This window comes from Rosa chinensis, chromosome 5 (assembly GCF_002994745.2).
Source record: "Rosa chinensis cultivar Old Blush chromosome 5, RchiOBHm-V2, whole genome shotgun sequence".
In the NCBI taxonomy this organism is placed as follows: domain Eukaryota; kingdom Viridiplantae; phylum Streptophyta; class Magnoliopsida; order Rosales; family Rosaceae; genus Rosa; species Rosa chinensis.
Genome location: NC_037092.1, coordinates 69,886,017 through 69,908,274, shown reverse-complemented (window position 1 = coordinate 69,908,274; position 22,258 = coordinate 69,886,017). Strand labels below are relative to the sequence as shown.

Genomic DNA, 22,258 nt, shown 5'->3' with positions numbered 1-22,258 from the left:
CTTGGGGGTATCAGACGACAGAACACTTCTGTCGTCTGATTTTTCAGACGACAGAAACAAATAAAAGTCGTGTGTCGTCTGATGAGTTTTGCATTTCAGGACCAATGTGATATGTATCTTTAAGAGCAGTAACACAACAGTTTTGTGTTGTATGAGAATCAAAACATCCACAGTTTTATGTAAATTCTGTTGTGTGAAGCATATTTGCAAGACAGATTTCTGTTGTCTGATTTGATTCCCAACAACATATTTTTCCTGATATCTGTGGTGGTTAAGTTGGTCCAACAATATATTTGGCTTTGATTTTGTGGTTGCCTTGTATTTCAGACGACACATATTTGTATTCTTGTTGTGTGACAAACATGTAATCTGAAAACTAAAAAATACCATATATTCATCAAATTTGGAATCCAAGCACAAAAATGCCAATATTCAATCTGTCATTGCAGCCAAAGTACATACATCCATAACTATACTAATCCTAAGGCAGAAACCTATTATCTAGAGCAATAATACTAATCTGGGTTGTGGATGATGCATGTCCAAAAGCACATCTCTACACTAGTTATCTTGAAGCTGGAGAAACATACTTTTCCCATTCGGCCCGAACTTTACATCTATCCTTCTCGGCCTTCTCCATCTGAAACTTTAGTTGGTCCTTATCAAACAGAAGACAACTTCATTGACTCCGCTGAGATACCAAACACACTTGCACTGTATAAAGTAAATGATTCAAAAGTTAGACATGAAACATAATAAATGTAAGTATGACTCATATGACTGTTCAGAAGTTAATAGCATATAAATGTATTATGGTGGTTTTCTTTTTTTGCTCTAATGGCTCCTCGTGTCCTGATGCTTATTAAGCTGATATTGCATTGTTCCTTGTATATCAGTTTCCTTCTTTATTTGCTCTTATCAAGCTGAAATGAATCAAGCAATTCATTAATTACCAACAAAACATATGTTCATGAGTTAAATCTCTACCGCCTTCTCTTTCCAACAAGGAGCTAGGAAGTTTCCCATAGGCATTAAACCAGTATATCATGACAACAATCAAAATCCAAATCAGATTCTATTGTCAAAGTAAAAAATAATACCTGTAAATAGAGCTGTACCAACTACCAACCATCCAAACAATAGCATTATGAAGAGGACGTCCCAATGCTGCTAGTGGAATACACCAAACTCATTTACAACTCCAAACAATAGGCATTATGAAGATTTTTACAGAAGAGTTGCATTTTGTTATACATACACACTAAGTAGTGCATAACAACTTAAAGCAATTAAAGTGAGAGGGGATGTACATGTGAATCACTGGGATTGTGATAAAATGGGGATGCTGTATGAAAAACAGCTACACTACCATCAACTAAGGAATCAAAAGATCCTTCTTCCAGTAGGTCTACTTTGAACAATTCAACAAAAATTCATTGCAAGTCCAAATGATAAGGAATCAGTTTTGAAACAAACATTGGGATGTCTAGTTCAATATACAGAAAAACCAGAAGTTAAATAATTCAAATAGAAGTTCATATCTCAACAGAAAATCAGAGGAACATTTAAAATTCTGGAACTTTCTCAATTACAGACCAAATTTGAAAAATTCACATAACGTTCACTTTATGTCGAAATCCGATGAAAATTTCCAGATCGTTTATTAACTAAGAGACGTAAAACATATCAAAAATTCAGATCATTTGAAGGTCAATAAGTCAGGAAAAAGAAATACCAAAGAAGGCTAGTTTGAAATTAATTCGAATAGGGTAGTTTGGCACCGTGAATAAAACAAATAAGTAAAATATTTGAAAGCAAGAAACCTTGTTATGTCATATATCCATTCCCTTATGAAAAACAGAACAGTAAGAATATGCAAAGCATTGAATTATTGTATCAGGTAAAGTTCACAATTAAGAAGCTTTGTTTTCACTTGTAGAAAACATAACAAAAAGCAGCTATTTGTTTTCAATATCACAGACCACAAGTGTATGAATACAAATGGATAAAGGCACTAATATGAAGAACTTTGTATGAATGAGCTATGAATACGAATGGACAGCAAGAATGGGATAAGAAATAGACTCAAGTGCAGCCATACTATTTTGAAACAAGGTAGAAATAGATCAGATATTCAATAGGACACTTAGATGATATATCAAAATCTAAAGATTCATTGCTGCAATTAAACTGATAAGAAGAGATTTTGAAAAGGAAAGAAACGTATTTGCTGTACACACTTCAAATAATTCCAACAATGATAGTCAAAGGCTAGGTTTGTGTCAAGATTAAAACATCCAAGACAAGGATACTTGTTGCCTTGAACAAGTTGCTAAACATGCATTCATATATTTACCATCAGAAGGAATTAAGATTCCAAAGGAACATCGTATCAAGGGAAACTCAGTAAGATTTCAGCTTGACAAACGAACTCTGTGTCACACCCCAAACCCGGGTGTGTGACTTAAGGGGTTCTCAAGCAAGAGAAATTCAGAAAAAGACTAAATTTGACACAACTTAAAGTGTAACATTTAGGCAGGAACAGTTTGGCTTTGAGGATTTATGAAAAATTTATTTGTATAACAATGCAGTTGAAATAAGTTTTAAAAATAGAGAACAGAATACTACTAGGCTGTCATGTGTATAACACACTGGAGAAGGAAAAACTAAAGCAAGATATAGTTTCAACATGGTGGCCAAGTTACAGCAGACCCTAGATTCAAGCCATTATCAACCCATGTATGAGAAAAGGCACAATCGACTATCCAAAATATCCAAATTCAGTTATCGATTTTGAAATTATCCCACATGTTGTCGTCGCATCGATGAAATCACAATTGACATCAGTTTATGTAAAAGAATATGAATTAAACTAGGAGGGAGCACTGACATTCATTTTTGCTTGAGAACCCTCATCGCTCTCGCCTTATTAGCTTCATGTGCAGCGTCAGGCCTTGTCTTCTTGATATGCTCTTTGTATCTATTAAGTTCAAAATCAAGCTTCTTGATCTTCTCATCCACTGTATCGCCTCTTTTATTAATCTGTTTGCAAATGATATACAGTTGCACCAACAGCTTGTAGAATATAGTCAATATACCAATCTAAAGCTAATATGCCCAAACAAGAAATCCCATTGAATAACCTAGAATTACACCCATAACCAATTAAGCCCCAATAGTTATAGAATCACAAAAATAAGCTTATCAATCACCAATTAAGCCATAAAGTAACAAACAATTTAATAACGTACCTTTCTGAGAGGAACCAAAGCTAAGAGACCAACAAAGCAACAAGTAAGACCCAAACTCTCTTATAATGTCACATATCAGTACAAAATACTACGAAAACTAAAACCTTACACAGCAAAATTCACAATAAAGCTTCAAGCTTTTCTCACCTCCAACAGCAATGCTATAAGAAGCAACAGCACAAGTCTGAATCCCTAAATTCATAAATCAGGGCAACAAATCCATAAATTCAAAAACAACAAATTTTACTAACAAGACAGAACCAGAACACCTTAATCTATTTCAATATCCCCAACACAAATTGAAGAAAGACCTAACAACTAAAACGAATTTACAAGGAAAATTTTAGGAAAACCCAAATCAAGTTCCAGAAAAACCCTCAAATAGAAGATTGAACCCAATCAAAACCCTAAAATTGAAGACTGAATCCAATCGAAACCCTAAAATCGAAGATTGGACCCAATTGAAGCCCTAAACTAATGAAGCAAAATGCTTACCGGCTGGCCACTAACCCGATCGAAAACAGAATAGTCAAGCTTCCTCTAATCTCTTGAGTGGTTGTTGAAAAACTCTATTAAGCCGGACGCGAATGGAAAGGATTCTCGGGGTTGAAGGAGAGACTAGGTTTGGGTAAGTATTTTTAAGTTTGAAAGATTGAGATGGCTGAGATTGAGATCGCAATCTCAGTTGAGACTTTGGTTGCTGAGAGAGTGAATAGAGTTCTAGACAGTCTTTTCGAGGGGTTGAGTTTTAGACAGAGTTAATAGCACGAAGAGGGGTTTTGTGTTATATCCAAAAAGCAAGACTTGAAACAATTAAAGTCAAACTCTCCTTATTCAGACAACAAAATTGTGTTGTCTGAATATCACCCCATTGACTAGTTAGCTGAGGGTTTAAACACTTGAGAGGGAAAAACTTAAACTTCTCGGAGGGAATTCTAAAATTTTTGCTAGGGTTCAATATAGAAAATCTCCATCTATTAAAACAACATATAACTGTTGTCTGAATCTGACCATATTTTCAAAAAATTCAAAGTATAGTTTCTCTGTGTATTCAGACAACACATTTAATTTATCTGTCGTCTGAAAAAATCAGACGACAGAAAATTAACCTTCTGTCGTCTGATGCGTGTCGTCTGATAGCTTTTTTGGCATAGTGTTTAGATGTGCAAGAGCGATTTGGTGATGATGGGAGTGTAAAAGACGAAGTCCAATTTGGTGATGATGGGAGTGTAAAAGACGAAGTCCAATTTTATAGAACTTGGACAACACCCAAAATGCAAAATGCAAGCATGGGACCCTAGAGATTCAAAATTGATTTCAATGACAAGCAATAACGTACCATTCTCCGCCAATCAAGAGAAGAGGGTAATTACTAGCATGAACCAAAGCATTATTGAAACCATGGCCGAGGAGCATTGCCATGCCATGAAGGTTGGTCTAAATTTTGAGAAGTTCATGATTTCTCAATTAATCCAGAGGATGTTTATTTTGCTAACAGGTCACCTAGAGTGCATGTGTATAGTGGGGTGGTAAGAAAATGACTTCCTACTTGAGAGGTTATGTATTCAAGCCCCATCAAGGGTGGAGAAGGTGTATAAAAAGACGTCATTTGACTTGCATTAGCAAGATTGATGTAGGTGTATAAAAAAGGAAGTAGAAGACTCAACCGTTCAAACCATCTGTAATTCTAGTGTTTACTATTATTGTGCTTTTGTATGGGGATTAACAGGGGAGAGCAAGAATCAAATTCTTGCGATGGATTTGAGGGAAGGTGCTCTACCACTGGTCTTGGCTAAGAAGTAAATACCTTCTAGGACATGTGTCAAGTCTTTGAATAAAAACTAGGACTACATCACCTTAAGCCAGCAGCATGAACCATCTCACAACTGTTCAATGGAAGATGAAGTATATTACAAAATAATGAAAATACATATTAAACTAGAGGGAGAAACTTTTGGGCAAGAACAGTATCCTACTAATGTAAATGGAACACTCCACTGGAATGAGCTTCTTGAATTACTTCAAGGAAATCATTCCAGAAAACCTGATTACACGCATTTTTATGCATGTAATTGTATCTAAATACTATAAATAAGTTAATTCTCAAGTCAATTATTATGTAACTAATTCATTTTTGTTGTAAATGATAATGAATATTCATGCAATAGGTATTAATTGATGTATGCGATTGACAGACTTGATGTATGCGATTGACATATTTGATGTATGCGATTGACATACTTGATGTATGTGATTGACAGACTCGTGATATGTGATTGACATACTTGTAATGTGCGATTGATTAGTATGGCTATTATGTATTGCCTTTTGTATACATGATGTAACCCTGTATAAACCTCATGGTGAGATGAAAACAATTACAACATTTTCCAATTCTTTACAATACGTTATTAGCATGATACTATAACCCAAGCCCTATCCAAAAAAAAAAAAACCCTAACACCCGAAATTTCTTTCACCAAAAACTGCCGCAAGCTCCTATCCCTTGCTAGCCATACCGTACGCTGCTCCTGCAGCCCTTGAGCACCCGTGTGCCTCTTACTGCCCCTGCAACATCGTCGCACATCTGCTGCCCCTGCAGCACGCTAGTTCCTATGCAGATCAGCCTGTTTGTACGCCCCAAAACGTCTTGATCGGGACCATAGATCAAAATATTTCCTTCATCAAAGTTGTTCGTCTCTGTCTCTTCTATCTAACCTCCAAATTTCAGCCCTATTGAATTTATTTTGAGATCTGTACACTATTCAAAGTGGGAGCTGTTCAGAAGCGAATCTGCTCCGGATTTCAACAAGTAAGTTTTAAAAATTAAAGTTCCTGCTTTCTTGTCATTTAAATCCCTTTTATTTTCTACAGAATATTGGAATATATGTTACCAAATAGTTTTGAGTATTTAACAAAGCGGAATTGAGGGGATTCACGCTTAATGAACTAAGAGTAGAGCGTTCGTATGAACTAAGAGTGTTCATAATGCTTGGACTAAGAGTGTCAGTAAGCATTAAATTGTGACCATATTAAAACATCATTGTTTGGTCTAATCCAAAAGAGATTCTTGGAAATTGATTTCTAGAAATCTTAATATTATTTTTAGTTTTCGGGGAAGTTTAGCTCCGAAACTGGTATATATTCTCTTCTTATTTTCAGGATGTCGAATGAACCTAGACTCAACTTTCCTATGATTGACTCAACAGGCTCAGATTACCACAGTTAGGTAATCGATGTTGAGAACCACCTCACTTCAAAAGGAATATTATCCATAATCCAGGCACCTAACCCTGATCGTGTGTTCGTGCGAACACCTACAAAGCATGCTTAAGCAGTTATCTTGATGCGACGCCATATGGACAAGGAACTCAGATTGGAGTATATGTCAATCAAGGATGCAAGAGAGCTATGGGTAGCGCTAGAAGAGTGCTTTGGCAATGTCCAAGATTCCCTCCTCCCTGACTTGAAGGTTCAATGGAACAATCTGCGCTTTGCTGATTTCAAGTCTGTTGCTGAATATAATTCAGAAGCTCTTCGCCTACAGTCCATGTTGAGGTTTTATAGACAACATGTCACAGAGTAAGAGCTAATTGAGAAAACTTTCTCCACCTTCCCCTTTTCAGCCATTGCGGTATCAAAGCAATACCGCATTGAAGTCAATGCTGGACGGATCACGAGATTTCATCAGCTTATCAATCTCATATCTGTAGCTAAGAAACATGATAACATACTCATGAGGAATTATAATTCAAGACCCATTGGAACTAAAAGCGTTCATGAGGCGAATTATAATACACCCAAAAGATGGCGCAAGGAGCGGAACCCTAAGAATAAGGGATATGAGGGACGCATGGGTCCATAAAACAGCCATAACAAGGAAGGAAACCGCAAGTTTGGTACTGATACACGTGGTGGCAATGCCACACATGGGAGAGGTGGTCGTGGTATTCCTGGTTGTGGTGGAGGCGCCATGGCTCGTGGTGGTGGCACCAATCCTCTGAGGGAACGCCCACAACATGCACCTCAATTAAAGGGAGGCAACCACAATGACGTGTGTCATCGATGTGGATCAAGTGAGTATTGGTTCAAGCAATGCAAGGTAAGCGAGCAACTAGCTTTAAGATACAGGGCATACCGGAACCTGAGGGAGCAAGAAGTGTACCTTGCAGAAGAAGAAGAAGAAAATGGTGGAGACGTCCATCTCACCATAGAGGACTTCAAAACTGACGATGAAGTGCACAAGGATGCCGCAGACTTTGATTAGATTAGTCCTTTTATTTTCCAAGAATTTTTGTAATGGCAATATGCCTTAGTCAATAAATGACAATTGTATTAAACTCTTTCTTATGTGGTGCACCCAATGAAATATGATGTCTAGGAAAGTCATTGAGATTAATGGTACTTAAGAGAGTCTCGCTCCACCAACATTTCTCTCTACTTTCCTGATCATATTTGATTGGAGTTACCAAACGGATAGAGTGACTACAATGTGTCTTAGTTTGATTTTATTTTGGATTAAACTTTTTGGGACCTTTGATGTAATCATTGGCTATCTTTATTAATAAAGTTTCATATTATTATTCGATGTCATGGACATGTTTTAATTCCAAACTTTATTTATTTTCAGTATGTTTCCTGGAGAGTTGGAATGCCTTGTTGATAGTGGCAACACACATACTATATTGCGACATAGGCAACTATTTCTATGGATGACGCCAAGTCGATCTTCTGTGACTACGATGGCTGGACCATCACAATTGATTCATGGTCGAGGACCAGCTCAATTTATGTTGCCAAATGGCACAAATATTAATGTCACAAAAGCTCTATATGCTCCTAGAGCTGGAGGAACCCTATTGAGTTTTAAAGATATAAGAGCCAGTGGTTTTCATGTGGAAACACATTGTGAGAATGGACAAGAGTTCTTTTGTATCACCTCTAATGACTACGAACATAAACGAGTATTAGAGAAACTTATGTGTCGCTCTAGTGAGTTGTATGCAACCATTATTCAAATTATTGAATCCAACCATGTCATGAGAGATGACTTATGGGATTCTGACACATATAGGCTTTGGCATGACTGTTTGGGACACCCAGGTCGTGATATGATGATCCGTATATTAAAGACTTCACACGGATATCCATTTTTTAAAACAAAAAGAAGTCAAAACTGAAATTTGATCCAAGGAAGGGCTAGCGCTGCCTACCCCCTACAGCCCAAAAGTGGTATTGACACCACTAATGCCTCCTTGGTTCCTTTCTCTACTTCTACAGTCAATTGTGACTTCGTGGTACAACCAAATTCTTCCTTGGTTGCTTACAAAGCTCATCATTCGTTTTGCAAAGTCTGCTCTTTAGCAAAATTAGGATCGAGACCATCCTATGCAAAGGACACTAAAGAAAACATAACATTCTTGCAAAAAATCCAAGGTGATATTTATGGACCTATTCAACCAACTTGCAGACCATTTAGATATTTTATGGTGTTGGTTGATGCATCGACACGATGGTCACATGTTATGCTATTGCCCACAAGAAATGCTGCATTTACTAAACTCCAAGCACAAATCATTAAATTAAGGGCTCACCACCCTGATCATCTCATTAAGTCAATTCGTCTTGACAATACTGGAGAGTTTACATCAAAAATGTTTGATGACTATTACATGTCCATTGGGATTGAGGTTGAACACCCTGTTCCTCATGTTCACACCCAAAATGGTCTCGCAGAACCTGCCATTAAAATACTTCAAAACGGTCGCTAGAGCATTGGTTATGTGCACCAATCTCCCTATTTCTGCTTGTGGCTATGCAATATTGCATGCAGCTGTGCTCATTTATCTTAGGCCTACTGCCACTCAATCCTTTTCTGCATCCCAGATGGTTACTGGATATGAGCCTGATGTCTCACACTTATGCATATTTGGGTGTACAGTTTATGTACCAATTACGCCGCCACAGCGCACCAAAATGGGTCCTCAAAGACGATTAGGCATTTATGTTGGATATGACTCTCCAATCATTATCCACTACTTAGAACCCTTGATAGGCGATCTATTTACTGCTAGATTTAAGAATTGTCACTTTGATAAGACAGTCTTCCCGTCGTTAGGGGAGGTAGGAACAATAATGTTCAACAGGAATGACAGGAATTGTCGTGGTCTGTCCCCACTTTGTCTCATCTTGATCCCCGAACCGCACAGTCCGAAATTGAAGTGCGGAGAATTCTCGATCTTCAAAACATAGCAGACTCTATGCCTGATGCGTTTTCTGATATCGCTAAAGTGACAAGATCACATATACCTGCTGCAAACGTGCCTGCAAGGATTTATGTCCCTAAAAATCATGGACATGGTGCCACCCCTAGGGGTATTGGGCATGGCGCCGCCACCACTAATAGTGATGGCAATGTGGCTCATGCCGGGCTCCCAGCAAGGAAACGTGGGAGGCCCAAAGGTTTGATGGATTCTCGCTTGAGAAATTAAGCGAGTTTGGAATAGAAAGATCCATTAATCATCGACATAAATAACCCATCTCATGAAGATATTTTGGATTATGGTTATGTCCAAGAGACATCATTGTGGGACGCTCCAATGTTAGAACCAATTCCAGGGAATAGGGAGATCTCCATGAATTACACTAGTGTACATGAGACGTTGAATCGAGATTCTATTATCCTTGGTGATGTGTTTGCATATTCTATTGCTCAAGGAATCATAGAACACGATGATATCAAACCTCGCTCCGTTGAAGAATGTCAACGAAGAGCAGACTAGCCTAAATTGAAAGATGCGATCTTGGTTGAATTGGATTCACTAACAAAGAGACAGGTATTTTGGCCTATAACGCTGACATCCCCAAGTATAAAGCCTGTTAGCCATAAATGGGTCTTTATTAGAAAGCGTAATGAGAAAAATGAGGTTGTTAGATACAAAGCCCGCCTTGTGGCGCAAGGTTTCTCACAATGCCCTAGAATTGACTACGAGGAAACATATTGTCCCGTAATGGACGTTATAACGTTCCGCTACCTTGTCAGTTTAGTAGTTTCTGAAAAACTTGACATGCAGGTTATGGATGTGGTTATAACATATCTCTATGGGGATCTAGATTCAGATATATATTTATATATAAATATATATATATATATATATATATATACATATATATACACAAACACACACACGAAGGTTTCAGATGGACTTCAATTACCCAAGTCAAGTGGCTATAAACCACGGAGTGAGTTTTCAATAAGATTGAGACGCTCACTATATAGATTGAAACAATCCGGACGGATGTATAGCGATAAAATGCATGTCTATGAGCCTAGTCAACTCTAGGATGTGTATTTTGAGCATGTCTAGGACGGAGTTAGAGGCTTTACCCCTTCTAATTCCTAAGCTAGAAACCTTCAATTTCATATTCAGGGGTTATAAGCATGGTGATTTACATCCATTGCGTGATTGAGCGGGTTAATCGCTTAGCAGTCTAATTCCTCAATCTTTAGGCCTCTTGATATGAATTAGTGAGCCTTGAACCCGCTCTAATTCATGCCAAGGCCTACGACCCTTGAACCAGAGTAGGAATACAATGAAAGAGAATTTCGATCCTTGAGCTTTGAATCTCCTTGGATACGACTACCGCCAAAATAGAAAATTTGCATCTACATTAGATTAGCTTTTGACACATGAGATTTGGGTGAAGGAACCTCCCTAGCACCCGACATTCTCATTTTTTATTGTTTACATTTCATATTTATTTTTGCTGCTTTACATTTCATTACTTTTTGTTAAGTTATAATCAACTCCCAAACATTGAACTCTTCCACTCATTTATGCATATCTACCACTAGACTCTTAGTTTTGATTAGGCTTTAGTGAAAACCAAAGCCTAGCATTGCTAAGGCTTGGTGCCTTAGAGTAGAATTTTTGTTTATTTAGTTCTTCTTTTGCATGCTTAGTGACTTTAGTCCCGACTACCCAATGATTGTGGGTTAGCCATTAATCCATGTGGTACGATAATTTTGGGCTTAATACTTCCCTATCTTGACAACAATTTGTACGCTTTCAAAAGTTTATACATCAAGTCAAACCTTTCAACAACATTACCGTTACTTCAATCCCTACAATATTGTTGTCATATAATATAAACTATTATAAACCTACGCATACTATTGAGTAAAAATTGCACACAATGAGCGTAAATGTCACCCAACATAATTTCACTCGTATTCATTCAGTGAATATAGAATTTTAATTATTTCAGGTTCTACCCATTCAAGACAAAATGTGTCTCTTAATTATATTCCCTTTTTACAGGGAAACACCCTTTGATTCCATTTATGAAGAAACCAATTGTGGATGTGTGTTTGTTTGTTTTTGCAACTATACTCAGATATTTGAATGGGTTGTCTACGTACCCTTGGAGAGGGATCAAGCCACTCATAGTTTAAGAATTCCAATGAGTGAATGACCCATTAGAAGGTATTGCTTTTTGGAATGAGAATAGTGTTTGGACGAATTTAGTGTGCGTGAACCAGGGATTCGATTTGTGTCTGAGGTCATTTTGGGAATGATTTGACCTTTATGGTGTTTGGATGAATTTGACTGGTAAGGTCAGGGATTCAGATTGGATGAATTTGACTAATGGAGTCAGAGATTCGGTTTGGATGAATTTGACTGGTGGAGTCAAAGATTCTATTTGGACTTGCGGTTGCATCTAGTGAGTCGCTAGATTGCCTACATACCCTTGAAAATGGATCAAACCGTTGTAGTTTACAAGAATTTGTATTTCTGGTGTTGGGAGAATTTGACTGGAGTCAGTGATTCAATTTAAGACTGGCTGAATATGACTAGTGGAGTCAGAGATTCTGTTTGGATTTGTAGTTGCATCTAGTGGGTTGCTAGATTGCCTACATACCCTTGAAAGGGATCAAACCATTGCAGTTTAGAGAATTGGTATTTTTGGTTTTGTACCAACTTTTGTGTTCGACGGATGTGTATATATATATATATATATTATTTTGAATCCGTCAAATGTATTTCTTTTGGACACCCAATTTGATAGAGTGTCCTTTAACTTGATCTGGGGACCCAATGTACCAAGCTTTGTAGTGGGCCCAAGATTTGAAAATGGGCTTTATGCCGCCTATGCTATTGTCGACGAACAAATTAATTGGGCTCGAGCTTCAAAGTAAATGGGCTCAAGTAAATAAGTAATTTGGATACCCATTGCGAAGAGTTAAGCTTTACGTCGAGTCATTATTTGTCATTTTAACGAGTCGGGTTTTCAATTCAGAGCTCAAGATTTGAAGTGAACTTCTGTAGACTGGGCTTGCTTATGTTTCTTTTGTAGGAAGCCCAATAAATTGAATTTGAAGTCTTCGGACTTTTCCACATGCTACTCTTCAAGTTAAATCAATGAAAAATTATGATCGATCCATTAATTAATTAACTTTTCTGACAATTCTCATTGGCCTTCATTGCGTCAGTGCTTGAATTCATTTGACTGATCAAATTCACCACCTGCTGAGCTCTTGTCTTTTGTTAACATTAATCAATATCAAGCAATTATGGTTTGCTTCAAAGGCTTTTGTTTGGGCATCATCCCTTTTTTTTTTCAAGGAGGAAATCACGTGCATATGGGCACCAAAAATCTTGAAACCCAGTAGTTGTTCAAGAACATCTATTCTTATTCCAACGCATTATACATCGTGGCACCAAAAAACAACAAAAACACCATTTTTAAGAGGCTTTAAACATTAAAACTTGGCTGTTTATGAACAACCATTTTATTTTAATGCAATGAATTCTGGGGCATTCAGGACCTTTTAAAAAACTATAATAGTTGTGGTCGTTCATGAACGGCCTAGTAGAGTTTTTGGAGCATCCATATTAACAACAGCGCACCATCTCAGAGAAGCTTTAAACATTAAAACGCCGTTGTGAACAACTTTTTTTTTTTGTTCCAATATTTTAAGCCTGAGAGCATTTAAAGGCAGCAGCAATAGTATTGTTGTCATTTTGAAGGGCTTATAAGGACTCCAACAGTTGTGGTCGTTCATGAACGGCCTATTAGAGCTTTGTGATTTGGGGCAGCACAAGACACGCGGCATTTGGATTAGTTGGAGAAATATGAAGTGCAGAAGAGGCGTACTTATTTCTCTGTCAAGAACATCATCTAGAAAATTAATGTTAGAAAATTAACACAGATGCAACCGTATACCTGCAACTCTTTGTTTCCTCTTTCTTCAATGAAACTTGGCCTTCTTGCTACCCGGACGTTGCACCTCTCTTCTTTTACGACTATTATTTTCTGCTACATATTCTTTGCTTTTACTCTCTGTGTATTTCTTTTCTTTCTGCTCTCCTCTTTGTAGCCTTTTTTGCCTCGTCGCCTGTTTAATTTATACATCAAAGTCGATGTTGATCAAATCAGGTTTGAACTCATCTTTGAATTTGAGTGTTTGTAAACCATGTTGATCCGTTAATCTCCAAAGCATGTGTACATATTGTCCAGTCAATTTCAATTTGAATTTCAAATGGTACACTGCATGCATGTTTCACGTTTCCATCCTACCATTATCTTTCTTTCAAGATTGATAATTGAAGTTTGGTTGGATAACAACATTTTGAATTGTATGGTAGCTGATCACCATTTTTGTTTTGCCCCCTCTTTTGCTTTGTCAATGTAGAGTCTTCATATGACAAGGAGTCTACTCACCAAGTACTCCTAAGCTAAGTAAGCTGGGCTTTAAAACTGGACCAATATAATTAATAATTTTTTTTTGGGTTTCAACACATACATATATGAGATTTCCACTATCAAGATTGGATGATTCAAATGCAACACCCAAATACTTGCAAGTAGAAATGCTGAGTACTTCGGAAACATGATACTAGCATCCATATTGTTGATTTCAACACTAAAAAATTAGCCCAAAAGAAGTAAAAAAAAAGTGAACATTCAACATTACCCAATTGAGGAACCACCTTTCTGGACCGCTGAACATGTAAAGTTTCTTCTCTGCGGCGGTGCATCAACTTTTATTCAGAAGCCATACGTGTCCATCATTCTGATAGTCAATTTGAAAGTAACAGAGAAGTAAACATTCAGCAATTTCGTAAGTGTCTTGAAAATGTTAACAACATCTCTAATTAATTGGAAACAAATCAGCCATAGAAATTCAAACAAAGTGCAACACAATAAGAAATAGATCAAGCTATTGTAACAAGTTTGAATTTTACCGCGACCTCTGTTTTCATACTTTTGTTCTAAATATGCATTGTTGAATACTACTTTGTATTGATAGAGTAATGAAAATCAAATTCATTAAGCTTTCGAATGTCTGGTTGAAATATGTGTGCTAATTTTATCCTTCTGCAAGCTCCACAGTCCATATTAACTACCAGTTGATTATCAAAAGAATAAAGAATAAGAGTGAGCTAACAACGGCTAACCAGAAAAGAAAAAATTTAAAATGAAACAGAAACACACTTGTTAAAACTTCCTTGGTCGGATGCAGCAATGCACATAACTATTTGCATTAAAAGCTGACAAGATTAATCCGATATATTAATGAGAACTAGTACTCTATAGATTTATACAGTCAAAAAAAAAAATCCTCCTGCATCTACTATATCTTTCTCCAGAAGCAAAAGTTTTTCTCAACAATCCAACGTTAAAACAGCTTTAAGCAGTGCTCTAACTGTGAGCTCATAAGACTAGCCCAGTCTATCTTTGAAGCAAATAAGAGCTTTAAGGAATTAAGGAAATAAATGGAAAAGAGAACAAAAAGAAAAGAGAAATCAGAATAGACAAGAAAAAGAATATTAATAAAGCTGATGACATACATACCTTCTCATTAGAGATACAACTGTTCTTTATCGTTGACTTGGACTTGGTTCCTGCTGTGGAAGTCAGAAGCAGCAGGGGTGGAGAACTGGGGGCATTTGTCCACATACAAGTGCTCCAACGAAGGGCATTCAACATGATCGATAGTAGCACTTCTGTAGAACCTTGTGAGCTGTGGAAGCCTTCTCAAAACTATGTCCTTTAATCTTGGAAATACAACCATTTGACTCTCAGTTTGCTCACTTGGTTCAATAACTCTGTCCAGGCCACAGCACTCCTCTACCCAAAGGTGTTTTAATTGCAAAAGACATTGAGCTACATGGTGCGGCAAAAGACTTTTCAGCTTATGGCAGTAACGAAATGCCAAAATATTAAGATTACAGAAGACTGAATGAGGAGCCGGACCTTGCCATATTTTTCTTAATTTCCAGAGATCACGCAATATCAATTCTCTCAAATTTGTCAGCACAAGTTGCTCTGGCTCGAGCCCTTCAGTATCAAATACATATGCCAGTTGAATCAGGAAACCGCAGTTTAGTGTTTCCAGATTTTGTAGTCTCTTCAACAAATTTGATGAGACAACTGCATTCACCATACTATAACATTTCTCCACTTTCAGTACCTTAAGATTGAGTAGAGACCCCGTTGGTAATTCACCAACACATAATTCCTTCAGGTAGTCCACTTGAATATCCAAGACTTCCAAATTCTTGAACACTGATTTATTTGGAAGAACTAATGTTGTTGTATTCATCAACTTTTTCAACCTCCTATGGGGCCCAAATAGAGTGAGATACTTCAGACAATCTAATTTGCCATGCTCATGTTCCACAAGAATGTTACATAAGCCCCTGCACTCTACGTACTGTAGTTTCTCTGTTTTCGCTGTTACGACCTTGATAAACCAATCTGGTAACGTAGTGATTGTTGTGTCAAGAGTCAAGGTTCTTGAATCATCATCTAAAAACAAATTAACCCAATGGTATTGTATGGCCAATGATTTTCTGCAGATACCTATATTAAAGTTTACCCAATTTGGATAAAGTTCAATGTCTTTAGGCAAGAAATCTGCAGAAGATATGTTAACCTTCAAGATAATTAAATATTCCAAGCTGGTTAACTGAACAAAGCAAATATTATTTTCTTCTGGTCCCTCAACTTCACTCCACCAATGCCCAAAATCACATTGCATGTATAGTTCTTCTAATCTATACAACTTTGATAACACCTCAGATGGAATCGTATCAACACATCCACCAGTGACGTCCAACATGTTAGATTAACATGAACAAACATCCATCATATACATTCAAGAAACACAAACCAATAAGTCGATGAAAGATTACTAACCTGATGATGTAGAAGCCATTGCAATGCCGAAAGCACAAGTCTTCTGTTCTCTCCAATGCCTTAGCAGTCTATAATGGGGTAGACAATATTGCTTGATTAATTGTGAGAACAGGGACCTTGCTTTATATATGAGTTGATGATTCCTAAACCTTCCCATAAAGATTTCCTTGTGAATCATGGATTCAACTCCTCTGCAAAGCATACTTTAGTTCATGTCTTAGTAAACTAATTATAGTCCACATAGGATTAGGTTTCCTCAACCTGCAAAGAGTATAATCACACTTCCTTATTTGCAAGTTATCCGGATTGCATCACATTGTGTAATCCTTAATCCTTGTTCCTAAGATGATCTTATATTGTGATTAATGAAGTTCCATATTGTATGATAGTCCAATTAGGTTTTACATTCTCCCACTTGGACTTTCATACTAGCTTCATTAACCAACAAAACAAGATTTACAAGAACTCCTTAGTGATCACTTGTTATTACACAATAATGCAGAACCTAATTTCAAGACTTTCACAAAAATAATTACTGTAAATGAATCATAGAAAACTAACAATGAAATCTGACAATGATAGCACTCTATGATCACAAGAACAGAACTATAATTATGCAAGTCCCCAACAGAACATGAAAATTAACATATGAAGCATCTGCATTGTGATTTATACTTTATACCTCATACATGGTCCTCCTTTAGCTTCTGAAAAGTTTCAGAGCTATAAATGCTTCAAATTGAAGCCTGCAAAATCTCAAAAAGAATCCTGATCCTCTGCTCACTGTCCAAAACCAAAATGACAGCTTAGTATGGATCATAAGCAGCTGCTCTTAGTCTTCTTATCCTGCATAAAATCAAATTTCCAAATACAGGCACATATATACATATATTTCTTAATTTACTGCAGTAATACAAACACCAAATTCAAGCTGCCATAATAAAAATATAACTGATAGTTCATCATCCAAATGAATCAGAAAATACAAAGATGTTCTTTAATGAAAATTACATCAAACCTGAGCTTCTAAAACAAATTATAAGCTCCCACTGATTCAAACAACATCTAAAGACTCAACTAAACCCATATTCTTAACATGTTCTTTAAAAACTGCAACAGATAATGGTTTAGTGAATGGATCAGCCAACATATCCTCAGAAGACACATGCTCTACACAAATTTCATCAAGCTTTACTTTCTCTCTTACCAACAGATATTTTGGATCCACAAATTTAGATTTTGAAGATCTCTTATTGTTCTTCGAAAAGAACACTGCAGCACTGTTATCACAATATATTGGCAAGGGTCTGTGTATGGTATCTATAACTTTCATGCCTCTAATAAAATTTCTAAGCCACACTCCATGAATAGTTGCCTCATATAAAGCAACAAATTCAGCATACATGGTAGATGTAGTGATACTAGTCTGTTTCACACTCTTCCAAGAAATAGCGCCACCAGCCAACATAAAAATAAAACCAGAAGTTGATTTTCTTTGTTGTTGAACCTTCTGCTTTCCCACAAAATCTGCATCAGAGAAACCAAACACAGCAAGTTCTTGACCATCTATCTTCTTATACACTAGCATATAATCCTTGGTTTTCTGCAAATATCTCAAGACCTTTTTCCCAGCAACCCAATGTGCATGTCCAGGATTAGTTTGAAATCTTCCAAGTATTCCAACTGAGTAGGCTATGTCAGGTCTAGTGCAGACCTGCGCATACATGAGGCTGCCTACCAATGAGGCATAAGGCTTATCCTTCATTGCTTCTTGCTCTAAGCTGTTTCTAGGGCATTGATCTTTATGCAACATATCTCCTTTTGTCATAGGAGCATCACTAGGAGCACATTTTTCCATCTTAAACCTCTTCAACACCTTTTCTATATAATTCCTTTGAGATAATCCCAGAAGACCTCGAGTTCTATCCCTGACAATCTCTATACCCAGAACATAAGATGAATCTCCTAAATCTTTCATATCGAAGTTTCTAGACAGAAAAGACTTAGTTTCATTAAGGAAATTTAAGTCACTGCTGGCAAGAAGAATATCATCTACATACAAAATCAGAAAAATAAATCTGCTCCCACTAGTTTTCAAGTATACACATTCATCAAGAGGATTTTCTTCAAAACCAAACTTTACCATCACAGAATCAAATTTTAAATACCACTGTCTCGAAGCTTGTTTTAATCCGTAGATAGATTTTTTAAGTTTGCAGACTAACCTTTCATTCCCAGAAGCAATAAACCCCTCAGGTTGTGTCATATAAATATCCTCATGCAAATCTCCATTCAAAAAAGCAGTTTTTACGTCCATTTGGTGTAGTTCCATGTTATAGTGCGCAACCAAAGCCATAATAATACGAAAAGAATCCTTTGTTGAAACAGGGGAAAAAGTCTCATTGTAATCTACCCCTTCTCTCTGTGTAAAACCCTTTGCCACTAGTCTAGCTTTATGTCGTTCTACACTCCCATCTGAATTTTTCTTTGTTTTGAACACCCACTTGCAGCCTATAGGTTTGACATTAGGAGGCAACTCTGATAATTCCCAAACTGCATTGTCACTCATAGATTGCAACTCAGACTCCATAGCTTTCTTCCATTGTTTAGATTGAATACTATCTACAGCTTGTTTGTAGGTGACAGGATCGCTCTCTTCCCCTAAATCAAAATCTGTTTCTTGTAAGTAAACTATGTAATCATCAGGAATTGCTGACCTCCTTACTCTCTGCGATTGTCTTAATGGTTGAATAGGCTGTGGTTGTGGTTGAGGTGGAGGTTCCTGCACTACAAGTTGATCTAGCATCTGCGGATCATGATTGTGATGATTTTCAATGGGAATGATCGGCTCAGGAACATGGTTTTCCAGATTTTCTTCATCAGGAAGTGAACTAATAGAAGGATGAACAACTGACATAGGTGAGAAGGTTTCTGAATTTTGATGTTGCTGAGATAAACTTTTAGCTACTGCTTCTTCTTGTTCTATGAGAAAATCGCTTAAATCCTCCTTTTCTTGCAACTGAGTTTCTTCAATAAATTTAGCATTCCTTGTTTCAATGATCCTCAGATGATATTTGGGACAATAGAACCTAAAACCCTTAGATTTTTCTGGAAAACCTATGAAGAAACCACTGACAGTCTTGGAATCTAGCTTTTTCTCCTGCGGATTATATGGTCTAGCCTCAGCCTTGCTTCCCCAAACGTGTAGGTGTGCCAAACTAGGTTTTCTACCAATCCAAAGTTCAAAGGGAGTTTTATCTACTGCTTTACTAGGCACCCTATTGCATATATAATTTGCCGTCTTCAGTGCCTCACCCCACAAAAATTTAGGAAGTCCAGTAGTGCACATCATGCTTCTAACCATATTCAACAATGTCCTATTCTTCCTCTCAGCTACCCCATTCTGCTCAGGTGTCCCCGGTGTTGTGTATTGAGCTACAATTCCACATTCCTCTAAGAACAATGCAAAAGGTCCTTTATGTTGCCCAGTTTCATCATATTTCCCATAGTATTCACCTCCCCTGTCAGATCTCACTACCTTAATTGTTCTTTCCAACTGATTTTCAACTTCCATTTTAAAAATCTTAAATTTTTCAAGTGCTTGTGATTTTTCTGAAATAAGGTACAAATAACAAAACCTAGAATAGTCATCAATGAAGGTTATAAAATAGTGGTTCCTACAAATGGTTTGGGTTGAGAATGGACCACAAATATCAGTATGAATTAGCTCTAAAGGTTGCAGACTCCTAGTTGACCCTTTCTTTCTAAAGTTTGTCAGCTTTCCTTTAATGCAATCAACACATACATCATAATCAGAAAAATCCAAAACAGGCAGAATGTTTTCTTTGATTAATTTCTGCATTCTTTCTTTAGAAATATGTCCTAATCTTTTATGCCAAAGAGTAGAAGATTTTTCATTGATTAAATTTCTTTTGACACCAACAGATTCAACAAGAAAAGACTCATTTGGATATGAACATTCCAATTGCCACAAGCCATTAAATCGAAAAGCATTGCCAATAGCAGAATTATCATAAAATAATTTCCACTCAATTTTATTAATGAAAAAACTGAAATCATTGTCAACAAGTTGAGAACAAGAAATTAAATTCCTTCTCATGGAAGGTACATAGAAAACATTATCCAATTCTAACAAAAAACCAGATCCTAACAAAAGCCTAACAACTCCTATGGCCTCTACTGCAACCTTCATTCCATTCCCTACGAACAAGTTTTGTTCTTCTTTATTTGGTGTTCTCCTTTTTATGAATCCCTGCAAGGTATTAGCTATGTGAATAGGGGAACCACTATCTAGGCACCAAGAATTAGAAGGAACATGTACTAAGTTAGACTCAAAGCAAACAAAAACAGAAAACATACCCTTTTTTGTCAACCAATTTCTGTATTTGTGACAGTTCCTCTTTAGATGCCCGACTTTGTCACAGAAAAAGCATTTGAAAACATTTGAGTTGGAAGTTTTGTTATCTTTAGAAAAGTGAGATCCTCCAGCAGAAGATGAACCCTTAGAGAAATTTTTGAATGTAGGCTTCTTAACCCCATAGTTCTTTGACTGCCCTTTTGTCACCAAGTTTACTGTGGAAACAACTTTGCCTTTTTCCTTCTTAATCCTATCCTCTTCTTGCACACAAATGGATATGAGTTCATTAATCGTCCACTTATCTCTCTGAGTGTTGTAGGTTGTGACAAGTTGACTAAACTGAGGAGGTAGAGAAGAAAGAGCTAAATAAACTAGCCATGGATCTGCTACAGGAACTTCTAGAGTTTTCAGCTTACTTGCAATATCAATCAACTTCAAACAGTGCTCCCTAACACTTCCATTACCATCATACTTCATAGTTGAAAGGGTATTCATGAGATTTGTTATTTCAGCTTTATCACTTTCCTTAAATTTTTCTTCTATGGCTGCTAAAAAATCTGCGGCTCTCTCACAAGCAGGAATCCCTCCCCTTACCGTATCAGTCATTGCCCTCTGCATAATCTTGATGCACATTCTATTGTTGCTCTCCCATTTTTCAGCTTTATCCTTTTCAAGTCTGGTGCTAGTATCAGTAATTTTTGGTGGTTCGGGAACTCTAAGTGGCAAGTCAATGTCCATAAGTCCTAGAGCTATTTCTACATCTGCTTTCCACTTCTTAAAGTTGCTACCAGTAAGAGTTTCAATTTTTGTCATCTGACTCATAACTGAAAAAGAAAGAAATAACCTTAATAAGCACTCAGTAAAATTCATACATTCTGTAGAAAATATGCATGAAGCATTCTTTATCAAGCATTTGAGTTCATTCTTTAAATTTTAACCCCATTCTGCAGTTTGCTTATTGCACAACACATTTGAGCAAGAAGATACAACAAGCCTTTAGTTTCTTTACCACACAACCAGAATTCTTAAAACACTAATTTCTATGAATGTTTCTTTGCTGTGGCTAAAAGAAAACACCCCACTTTATGTGTTTTAATATCTCTGTAATGTGCCAATTCTACGCCTTACTAATGAAATTTTAAACCTTCTGTGGAAGAACATTCAGTAGCTCAGAATAGAATTGCAATCTCAATCTTAAATCCTTGAGTTAAGAATTCCAACAACATAACCACTATGGTGAGAGATATTACTGAAATTCCTAAAACGAGATTGAGGCTCTTTAATGTTTGTTCATACAGACAAAAAGCTTTTGTTTTTATCAAAGTTCTGCAGCGGAAAAAAAAAAAATTTGAAGAAATTTTGTTTGTGTGAACAAACATGATGAGAACTTTAAGATAGCTTTAGTTGGATTAACCAATCTGTA

At 36.8% G+C, this 22,258-nt stretch overlaps 1 long non-coding RNA gene across 5 annotated transcripts; it reads right to left on the bottom strand.

Moving 5' to 3' along the window:
- Positions 1-365: 365 nt before the first annotated feature.
- LOC112202598 lies at positions 366-4,029 on the bottom strand. Of its 5 annotated transcripts, none has more exons than XR_005799945.1 (3): positions 1,311-4,029; positions 1,101-1,167; positions 366-714 (listed from the first exon to the last, which is right to left on the bottom strand). It is a non-coding gene; the product is annotated as an uncharacterized LOC112202598 (long non-coding RNA). The 5 variants fall into 5 exon arrangements; XR_005799944.1 differs by having other exon boundaries at positions 366-923; positions 2,891-4,029; XR_005799943.1 differs by having other exon boundaries at positions 2,891-4,029.
- Positions 4,030-22,258: the final 18,229 nt, after the last annotated feature.